The sequence below is a fragment of the Mus caroli genome, chromosome 2 (genome assembly GCF_900094665.2).
Source record: "Mus caroli chromosome 2, CAROLI_EIJ_v1.1, whole genome shotgun sequence".
Classification (NCBI taxonomy): Eukaryota; Metazoa; Chordata; class Mammalia; order Rodentia; family Muridae; genus Mus; species Mus caroli.
In genome coordinates this window covers 99,017,407-99,028,245 of record NC_034571.1, presented here as the reverse complement: position 1 = coordinate 99,028,245, position 10,839 = coordinate 99,017,407, and the positions used below count along the sequence as shown (strand labels likewise).

Genomic DNA, 10,839 nt, shown 5'->3' with positions numbered 1-10,839 from the left:
TCTAGTCTAGGTTGCTTGGTGCATTCTAGACCAACAAGAGAACCTGCCTTTCAACAACAACAACAACAACAACAACAACAACAACAACAACACAAAAAACCTTGTAGGGAAACATCACCTGAGCTGAGGAGTAATTCTCCTGAGATAGTTTGGCCTTCACATATACATGTGCAAACATGTATGTGTACCTGTATGCATACATAAGCACACATGTACACACACACACACACACACACACACACACACCTGAGATCTAGACATGGTGGTTTACTTCAGCAGGAAAATCTTGAGTTTGAGGCTGGCCTGGACTACATAATAAGGCCCTGATTCAAAAGAAATAAAAAGGGAGAGGGAAGGCAGGAAGGAGCTGAGGCCTCCCGGGCTCGTTAAGGACTCATATGACTGTTAGCATCAGGTAAAACAGGCCATCACTGAAGTCATCTCTAGAAAACCAAACCCTCTCCTTCATTTAACTAATATTTATCATTACTTCAACTCCCAAGCTGCTGGTGTCCTGGGTGCCAAGTACAGGATTTCCATGCAACCTTCCTTCTGGTTTAACCTTTTGAGGAATATGATGAATGGTCTGAAATGTCTGGCTGCACCCTGGCTGTCCTCAGGCCATGCATATGTTTATTTACAGTTGGAATGCCTCATTGCTGTTCTGGCTGGCTGGGCTGTAATTTGCTGAGGCACTTAAGCTTCACTATTGGGAATGGGGGGGGGGGATCACAACCACAAAACAGCTCTCTCTGCTAGCCCTAATTTGTCTGTAATGTTTGTACTGAAGATTGTCTGGTTGGCCTATTCAACTGAAATGCAGCAGAAATGTAGAATAGAGCACATGAAAGAAATAGGTATAAATCGATAATAAATCCTATCAAAGGAAGAGAGCTTCTCTGGCAGCCTTGCAAAGTATTTGCATAACCTAATTTCCCACACCAGGATCTTTGCTAGTGTTTAAATCGCTCCAAAAGAAAGAGTAGCTATTTGTGCTTTTGCTTGAATAATAGTTATTTTAAAATTCACCTGAATATCCTAATATATTTCTGTGAGGTGTTTATCCCATAGCATGAGACAATGGAACACTGGCTAAACTCCATGTGCCGAGATGGTGACTGGATGTTCATTCATTCTATTAATGTCAGTTACACTGTGTGCCAGGCTCTGTTCTGGGTGTTCTGGACCCAAGAGCAGAAACCATGGAGAATGAGTCATTGAGAACACAACGCCTTCAAATTTTAGGAAGCTCAGCAAATGTGGAGTCGGAAGACTTGAGAAAATGGTCTTTCCTGACACATGCTGGCCATGTGGTCTTGGGCAAGCTGATTCGTCTTTGGGGCTTTGTTGTGTTACTTATTGAACCTGAAAGGTATGGAAAGGCAATGTGGGATGGTTAGTGGCCTAAGAGGTAAGCTCTCTGGGGCTTGCACTCAGGGGGGCTCCATTCCCACATTGTAGCTGTGCGTCCCGAATGATCTCTGAGTTTCCACCCATCAAGTGTGTTTATAGGAAGTCTAGCTTGTAAAAGCCTTGAGATGCCATGGGTTTAGTACTAGCCTCATGCTGGCCTCAAAGTAGACTTTGTCAACTTGGAACAGATTCTTCTATCGAGACTGTTACTGTCATTATTGTCCCTGGACTGACCCCTTTCTAATTATAGTAGACTCTGAACTCAGTCATTTGGCTTGATCTGTGTTTAGTGAGAGCTACTGGAAATGTATTGAGTGGCTATGTACTTAGTAACATCAAGCCCATTCTGGGACACAGTTGGGAATAGACAGCTCATTCCCACTGCTAAGTAGCAGGAATCATAATGGAGAGAGACAGGTGCTACATTTGTAAACAAACCATCGGCATAAATAACACATGTTCAAACAGTGATGCCTGCTATTAAAGAAATAAAGTAGATTTAACATACAAGGAGGTGAGTGTTTACATGGGGGACACTTTCCCTGAGTGAATGCTAAATGAGAGCATTGTATCAGAGACCAGAAGAAGAGTTTTCAAAGCAGGGCAGAGAGCCGGTGTACTGGCTGGTTTTGTGTGTCAACTTGACACAGCTGGAGTTATCACAGAGAAAGGAGCTTCAGTTGAGGAAATGCCTCCATGAGATCCAACTTGCTTCTTGGTCATGGTGTTTGTGCAGGAATAGAAACCCTGACTAAGACAGCTGGCTTACAGATCTCTGCACAGGAGAGATGCATCATTGAAGGAATAAAAGGGAAGCTAGCTTGTGGGACTGGGTAGCTAACAAATAGGGGAATGACATAAGAACTAGGGGACAAGATGTAACTCAGAGCATTTGCTTAGCATATAACTGATGACTGAATTTCTGATTCTCTTGTCTCTGCCTCCTGAGAATTACTTATGGTAAGTCTCTGTCCAGTTTGTATGGTGCTAGGGGTTGAACCCAGGGCTTCCTGTATGCCAGGCAAGCATTCTACCAACTGAGCTACATCCCCAGCTCCTTTCTAGAATCATTTGTTCCTCAGAGCAGAGGTAGCTGGCAAAGTCCTTTAATTAAAAAAATGAGCAATGTCATTGTTTATATAAACTTATCACAATATTAATTGTACCTGAGAAGAGGGAACCTCACCCGAAAAGCTGCCCTTGTCAGGTTGGCTTATGGGCATGTCTGTGGGGCATTTTCTTAACTGCTGATTGATTTGGGAAGACCCAGCTCGCTGTAAGTGGTCCCATGCTTGGCATATGGGCCTGGGCTGTATAAAAAGGTAGCCTAACAAGCTTCAGAGAGAATGCCAGCAAGCAGAATTCCTCTGTGGTTTCTGCTTCAGTTCCTGCCGGAGTTCTTATCTTGGGTTCTGTCCATGACTGGCTGTAATCTATAATCCAAATCAACCCCTTCCTCCCCAAATTGCTTTTGACCATGGTATTTATCACTGAAGGAGATCAAGCTAGGATTGACAAAGTGACATGTATCTGTAATCCAAATATATAGAAGGTTAGTGATTTTATTCCTGGGTCACACAATGAGACCCTGTTTCAAGGCACCAAGGATCTGAGGATATAGCTCTGTGGTAGAGTATCTGCAAGTACAAGGCCATGAAAAAGAAATTTTCTAAAAAGTAAAACATACATTTGACACCAATCTTTAAAACTTTTAAAATCCATATAAAATAGAATATTATAAGTTGAAAAATTACTGGGATAGTATTGAATCTGTGGTTTGCCTTTGATAAAGATGTTCATTTTTTTCTGACATTAATCCTCCTGATCCATGAGCCTGGGAGGTCTTTCTATCTTCTTTTCCATCTTTCTCAATTTGTTTTTTCCAGTATTACAAGGTTTCCAGTGGAGAGGTCTTTCAGTTCCTTGTTGAGGTTTATTCCCAGAACCAGAAGGTTCCCTGCAGACACTTCCACAAGTGAGGACATATTGAAACCACTGAACGAGACTACTTTGTGAGCAGAAAGAAAGGTTTTTTGGGAGATCAAGCTGCCAGGCTGCCGCGGTGGGTAGAGGCATAACTGTCATAGAAAACATTGGCAGTTTTGTTGAGACAGGTAGAGGTGGGGGAATCGGTGTCCAGCTAGAAGAACCCCGGAGTTCGAGCACTGGGAGGTGGGATACAGGCCAGAACAGCCTGGGGGCTGATGTGGGGACTTAGATCTACATCATAGGCGTGTTTTGGTTAATCAGGAACTAGATGGCCACTAGCCATGGTAGTCAACTGTTGGGGGCAAATAAGGAAAGTATTAGTTTTTCTGACAAACAGAAACCTACCTCAGGAGATTTCTGAGTAATACCTAGTTTAGATTTCTGTTTACTTGAAAACAATTGAGGATCCAGCCTGTGTAAAACCCAGACTGTCATTTTGGACATTGTTAGTGCACTGCCTAAAGGGTACACTTTGGACCTAACAACTTCCAGGACTTCAAAGAACTAATGCCAATACTGTTCCATTAAATGGGAGAGGAATATTTAGGAGTAAGTGCATGTGGTGAAGAAGGGAAAACTTTCAAGGGAAAGGGGGTAGACTGCAAAGGTATAAAAGCTTAAAGGGGAATATTGGAACAGAAAGGATTTGGGAGGGCAGGGTAGAGTAGAAAATATAGGGAGGAATAAGTAACATTAAAGACCTTTAGAAATAGTCATAGGAAACCTACATATGACTGTAGAAGATTACACACACACACACACACACACACACACACACACACACACACCAAAGGGTTAAAATGTAGTTACTCTGGAATAGCGTAACAATGTCCCAGCTAGATGTCACAGACATCAAATGAAGACTTCAGTCCCAGGAATGTTTTGGTGCTGTTGACCAGTGGGGTCCCATTGATCTCTCAAACATTACAGGACATTGTCCTGTAGTTGTAATTGGTTACTTTTTAGGGCTTGGGAGGAAGACCCTATTGCTAAGGACTCCACAGACCTGAGTCACAGAACATAGGGATATCCAGCTGCCACTGACCCAGAAGCCTCATTCCTCCTGGCTAACTTCATAATTCTGGAAGATGCTGTGGCCACTGCTGGAGGAGAAAGGTCATCATAAATCTTACCCAGCTGGGAACCCATTGTGCTTCAGTAACAACTGGTCTGCCAAGGTGTGCCCACTGGCGCGATAGTGGCATGAACATCATGGAAGTGTCCAATCACTTTTCTGATTAGATTTAAGTCCTACCCCACAAGATAAAATCCATAAGTAACACCATTACTGGCTATGAGACTGTGACAAGGCCTGAGGGGAGAATCTACTGCTATTCTATTGAATGGATATAAGACTAATTCCTAATGATTTACTATAAATGCATCTCTGAACCCTCAGCAGAAAAGCATCAACTTACAACAGAGAGTTATTAACTCAGAGACCTAAAACTGATCAAGATACAGAGATTGAGAAACTGAAATGCTCAGCCCTAAATGGGACATCTATATCACTTCCTCTCCATCCAAGGCTCAGGGATAATGGGAAAAGAGCATAAGAGCTAGACATGGCGGATGACTGTAGAGAAATGGTGCCTTTCAGACATGGGGATAGCTGCACATATGAGCCCACAGTGGTTGTGATAGCATGTGCAAGCCTTGAATCATAGCTCAACATAATGAAGGCTATATATGACAAATATGTCATTACATGAAAAAACTCAAAGCATTCCCAAGGTCAGGAATAAGATAAAAGTATCCATCCACCTTACTCCTATTCAATAGTGTTTGAGGGTTTAGGTAAACTACAGCAGTAAGAGAAGAGAACAAAAGGTATATAAATAGGAAAGGAAGTCTAAGTATCCCTATTTGTAGATGATGTTATTCTATCCACAGGAGACCCCAAAGATGCCACCCTAAACCTCTCAGAGTGATGAACACAGCATGCAAGGCAGCAGGTCACAAAATTAGCATATAGAAATCAGCAGACTTCTTTTTTTTTTTCCTTATAAAAAGAAAGCATTTAATTGAGGTCTTGCTTAGAGTTTCAGAGGGTTAGTCCAATCTCATCATGGCAGAGAATATGGCAACATGTAGGCAGGTATAGTTCTGGAGAAAGTAGTTGAAAGGTTCACATAGCAGCAGCCTTCTTATGTCCCAGTGATGAGCATACTGAAAAGGAAGTGAGGACGCAATCCCGTTCACGGTACTCGACAGTCTCCGTCCTCGTGGTATGGTGACTGCTGTTTTCTCTGCATTTTTAGGTGTCCTTTTACTTACTTTGAACATTTACAAGCTCCTTCTGTCTTTTTCTCTTTACAAAAGAAAGCTTTCCCCTTCCCCCGTTCCCACTCCTTTCATTTTCCCTTTCTTATTCTGACTCTCTCACTGGGTCATAAGAAGGCATCTTCTAGTCTGACGCCTTACCCAGAAGTCTAACCATATTATCAGGCAGGGCAGAGAAGCAATCACTTCCTCAGTGCCGTGGTCCTTGCACATCCTAGGCAAGTGTTCTAACGCTGAGCCAAATCACCAGTCCTGTTTTGCTTTGTTCTTTGAGCCATCTTCTCAGTATATAACTCAGGTTGGCCTTGATGTCTTAAGCATGTCTGGGGATACAGGCATGTTCTCTGTCTGGCTGCTTAACACCATTTAGAATACATTCTAACATCAAATGAGCCTGGAAAGAACATCATAGTTGCGTTATACTCCTGTGTAATAGGAGAAGGTCTCTTGGTGCATTTTTATCCTGAGGGACTTATCCCTCGAAGCCGTAAATATTCACCTCTAAATGCATTCCCTGGGCCAGAGGAGCAAATTCATTTGTCATTGTTCTGTTCTGGCTTAGTCCAAGAAAAGCTAGATTCTTCCTTTACCAGCACCACTAGACATGTACACATGCCAAGTTATTTTTTTTTAGGACTCAGTTTCTTTATTGACAAAATAGAAGTATTAATAGTACCCAGGCCAAGGCTATCTGTGATGATTATATAGGTTAACGCATGACAAACATTTAAAAACATTAAACAATTGTTATTTATTCTTTTATTCCTATAAACCGCACCCATTGAGCCCTTACTATATATAAGAGTTTTCAAGCCAAGAACCTGCTGCTTGGGAGGCTGATGCAGGAGAATTGCCAAGTACAAACCCTGCCTGGACTATAAAGTGAAACCAAGGCTAGTTTGGAAAATCTGGTGAGATCTTGTCTCACAATAAACGACGAAGGGCTGGTAAGTGGGCTCAATGCATAAAGGAGCTTGTGCCCAAGCCTGCTAGGCTTAGTTCAATTCCTGAGTACCATGAAAAGGTAGAAGGAGAGAAATGATTTGGTACAATTTTTCTCTGTGCTGTGACACAGTACCACCCTCCTACTAATACCAAATAAAATAATGTTTAAAACAAAATAAAATAAAAATGGACTGGGATATAGCACAATGGTAGGTACTTGCATAGCATGTACAAGGACCTGATTTCAATCCCCTTTGATAAAAGAAAATAAGGAAGGGAGGAAGAAAGGGTGAAGGGAGGAAGAGTTAGAAGGAAAAATGGAATACAGAAGAGACAGTGCATGGGAAGATATGTATGTTATGAACACCAGAAATTCACTTGACACTGAGTTAAAATGTATTATTATTATTGTTGTTGTTGTTGTTATTATTATTATTGTGGGTGTGTGTGTGCTTGTCAGAAGATATCTTTTAGAAGATGACTCATTTCTCCAGTTTGTTTGAGGCAGTGTCTCTGTTTATGCTAAGAATCATACTCCAGAACTAACCAGTACCCTGGAGCTCGTGTCTCTAGCTGCATATGTATCAGAAGATGGCCTAGTTGGCCATCACTTGGAAGAGAGGCCCCTTGGTCTTGCAAACTTTATATGCCCCAGTACAGGGGAATGCCAAGGCCAAGAAGTGGGAGTGGGGGGGGAGGGTATGGGGAAATTTCAGGATAGTATTTGAAATTTGAAATGTATATAAAGAAAATATCTAATTAAAAAGGGGGGGGGAAGAATCATACTCCAGGCCAATTGGCCCATAGACTTCATCCAAATCTCCATTTCTGCCTCCCACCTTGCAGTAGGAGTGGACACCATCACATCTGTCCTTTTGTGGGGGGTTTGTGCACTGAACTCAGTTGGTCAGGTTGTAAGCACTTTTACCTAGGAAGGTGGTCTACCGGCCCATGCACCTCATTTTTAAAAACTGTCTACAATCATACATAAGTATTTTCTTTGCAAAGGGGTGAATGTACTTTTGTATTTTAAAATTCAGAGACCTAGAATTTACATCTACACTCCCAGTCTTTTTTTTTTTTTTAATTTTTTTTTTTAAAGATGTATTTATTTATTTATTATATGTAAGTACACTGTAGCTGTCCTCAGACACTCCAGAAGAGGGCGCCAGATCTCGTTACGGGTGGTTGTGAGCCACCATGTGGTTGCTGGGATTTGAACTCTGGACCTTCGGAAGAGCAGTCGGGTGCTCTTACCCACTGAGCCATCTCGCCAGCCCTACACTCCCAGTCTTTTTATTGCTTTCGAATGATCAGCCTAGAGCACCATTATCTACCATCAAGTCAAGGGCTTGCATGATATCCCAAGCTTCTTACATTGGAAATCTAGTTCACAAAGCAAGGTTTTCCCCTCTCTTCACAGGGCTAGAATTTTTGACTTTGATATATCATTTATGCATCTCATCCATTATTGATGCATTACAGCTTTGACATGAAGCAGCGACCTTTTAAAATCAAAACTACTCTGTCCTGACCCGTTTCATATCCAGACTCTTTTCAGAGCACAAGAAATTCCTGCATACAGCATTCACATTGAAGCATATTTTTTTCTTGCAAACAAACAGCAGGAAGACCCTACACAACCTGAGTGCTCCTATTTGGTGGAGAAGCTTCGAGTGTGTGTCTCATTTTAAATTCTGAAGTGCAAATGTCACACAACGAAAGTATCAGCAGTGACTTAAATGTGGTTAAATATGGAAACTCGGCGTAGAGTCCGTGTTTATTTGTAGCTAGTGACAGTGATAAGGGCAGGAGCCCTCCCGATAAGTGGCTTTCAGCCATCGTTAATCGGCTGATAGATGGATAGAAAAGAGGCTGGTCACAGAGGACACCGCCTCGCCCTCTGTAATGGAACAGGCTCATCCATCTCACAGAGGGCAAGAGGAAGACCATGTGTGCCGCTGATTCCATTATTCTGCGCAGAGCAACCTCAGAGGCTGAGAGGAAAAGGCAAAAATCAAGAGACCTTGACCCGAATCATGGTGGAAACTCAGAGACTCTCAGGATGTCAGAACTACATGGGTTCTTGGTGATCCTTTAAGTCAACCCCTGCATTTTTAGATGAGGAAATTTCCATGCGTAACTGTACACCAGCATTTATTAATCAATGCACATGTGTTCATTCCCTGGGTAAACCCTATGGCTGGTTCCCACTGCCCTTAAGGTAGGCCTTTATTTAGACAGAGAGGCCCTCCTTGGTGTGCCTTCTGCTTCTCTACATCTTTTTATCTCTCTGTCTTCCCCCATTTTAATGAGACTGGGGGCAAAAAGGTCTCCAGGCAGGTTACACTGCTCGCTGGGTAGCTCTTATAAAGCTTTAGGTGTATTGGATGCTAGCAATGCAACATTTTCCCTGAATCCCAACAATGGCCAGGTGCTCTCTTCTTCACCTTCTCTTCATACCCTGCCCCTCACAACCACACCAATAACACATTTGCCGGCTCCCTCACTTGTTCTCTACTTGACCAGTCAAGAGTATCATGTACCCATCATTTGTATGGAGAATTCTGCAGAGTTGCCTACACACAGTAGGTGCTCATTAAATGGCTGTTGACTACATGTTAGCTCATCATGTCCCAACCACAGAAGGCAAAGCCTCACACAACACAGCCCTGTTATGGAAAAAGATCAGTTTAGTTCTTTCAAAACACTCATAACTTTTCTTCTCTAGGATATTTTTTCAGTTTATCAAGTTTGAGGAAGACACATTATTAGAAGTATTGAAAAAAAGGGGGTTAGAAATTCCCAGTTTCTGCTTTTCTGCTGTGCTCGCTGGCAGACCCGTTGCCATAGTCCCTGTGATCCAAGGGCAGAGGAAAGGCACCCCGGTTCTGTGTTCCACGCACATGTTAAACACTGCCTATGTGCTATGGACTTCACTGAGCGGCAGGGCTATATTAAGGGCATCTTTTTTTTCCATTTATTTATTCATTTTACATCCCAATGTTAGCCCCTTCTCCTCTCAGCCACCTCCCCAGACATCCCTTTTCTCCATCCCCTCTCCCTTTCTCCTCTGAGAAGGGGAAACTCCTCCCCCTCATACCAACCCACCTTGGCACATACATCACTGCAGAACCAGTCAGATCCTTTCCCATTGAGGCTACACAAGGCAATCCAGTTAGGGAGAACAGGATCCACAGGCAGGCAACAGAGTCAGGGACAGCCCCCTCTCCAGTTGTTGGGGGACCCACAAGAAGACCAAGCTTTACATCTGCTAACTGTATGTAGGAGGGTCTTTGAGTCTGTTGGTCTTCTTTTGGACATCTTAAAGGACCCTGGCCAGGATGCTCCCCTTGCAAAAGTGCTCATTTATGATCCCTACCCATTTAAGAAGCTGATGGAGCTGTTCATTACCACAGAGGGAACCCACACTGGAAAGTTTGTATTCTGTGGCAAGAAGGCCCAGCTGAATATCTGCCATGTTTTGCCCATGGATACCATGCCTAAGGATTCTATCATGTATTTTTCTGTAGGACAAGCCTGGGGACTGGAGCAAGCTGGTACAAGCTTCCAGGAACTATACCACAGTCATCTCCCACAACCTGGAGACCAAGAAGACCTGAGTGAAGCTGCCTTCAGGGTCCAAGAAGGTGAATTCCTCAGCCAACAGAGCTGTTGTTAGTGTCTTGGTTGCTAAGGGCAAAATTGACTAGAGATGGACAACTGGCTAACACAGAGCCACAAGGCAAGTTTGTGAAATCACCTTGGGTCCTGGAACTCCACCCTGTGCCCCCTCTATACTAAGGTACCATGATTCTTAACCTCTGAAGATTTAATGATGTAAAGGGCAGGGCTGAGTCTGCAAACAGAGACTCCATTTGGACATAGGAACAATTTACAGGTGCCAAAAGGTTTCTTAGTGACTGATGGAGGTAACATTGTCAAAGTTAGATCACAGAAGATCACAGCCAGAAGGAGGTTCTCCCCACTCTAGACATCAGCACTGAATTCTTACTCACTTGAGTTTATGGGCTGGGAAGTCCTTTATTGCTTTATTATAGCCCACCTGGTTCCTAGCTCAGTTTTCACTTATCAATAAGCTTCAGTTTCCCAATCTATCAACTATTTAACAAAAGAGTCCACAAAGTCAGTGAGTTCCTTGTGCTACATACCCTAGGAAGATGGAGATACCCTGGGAAGATGGAGATA

The 10,839-nt window shown here is 42.9% G+C and overlaps 1 pseudogene; it reads left to right on the top strand.

Annotated features, from left to right (window-relative positions):
* The first annotated feature begins 1,202 nt into the window (after nucleotides 1-1,202).
* LOC110306756 lies at nucleotides 1,203-10,343 on the top strand (annotated as a pseudogene).
* Nucleotides 10,344-10,839: the final 496 nt, after the last annotated feature.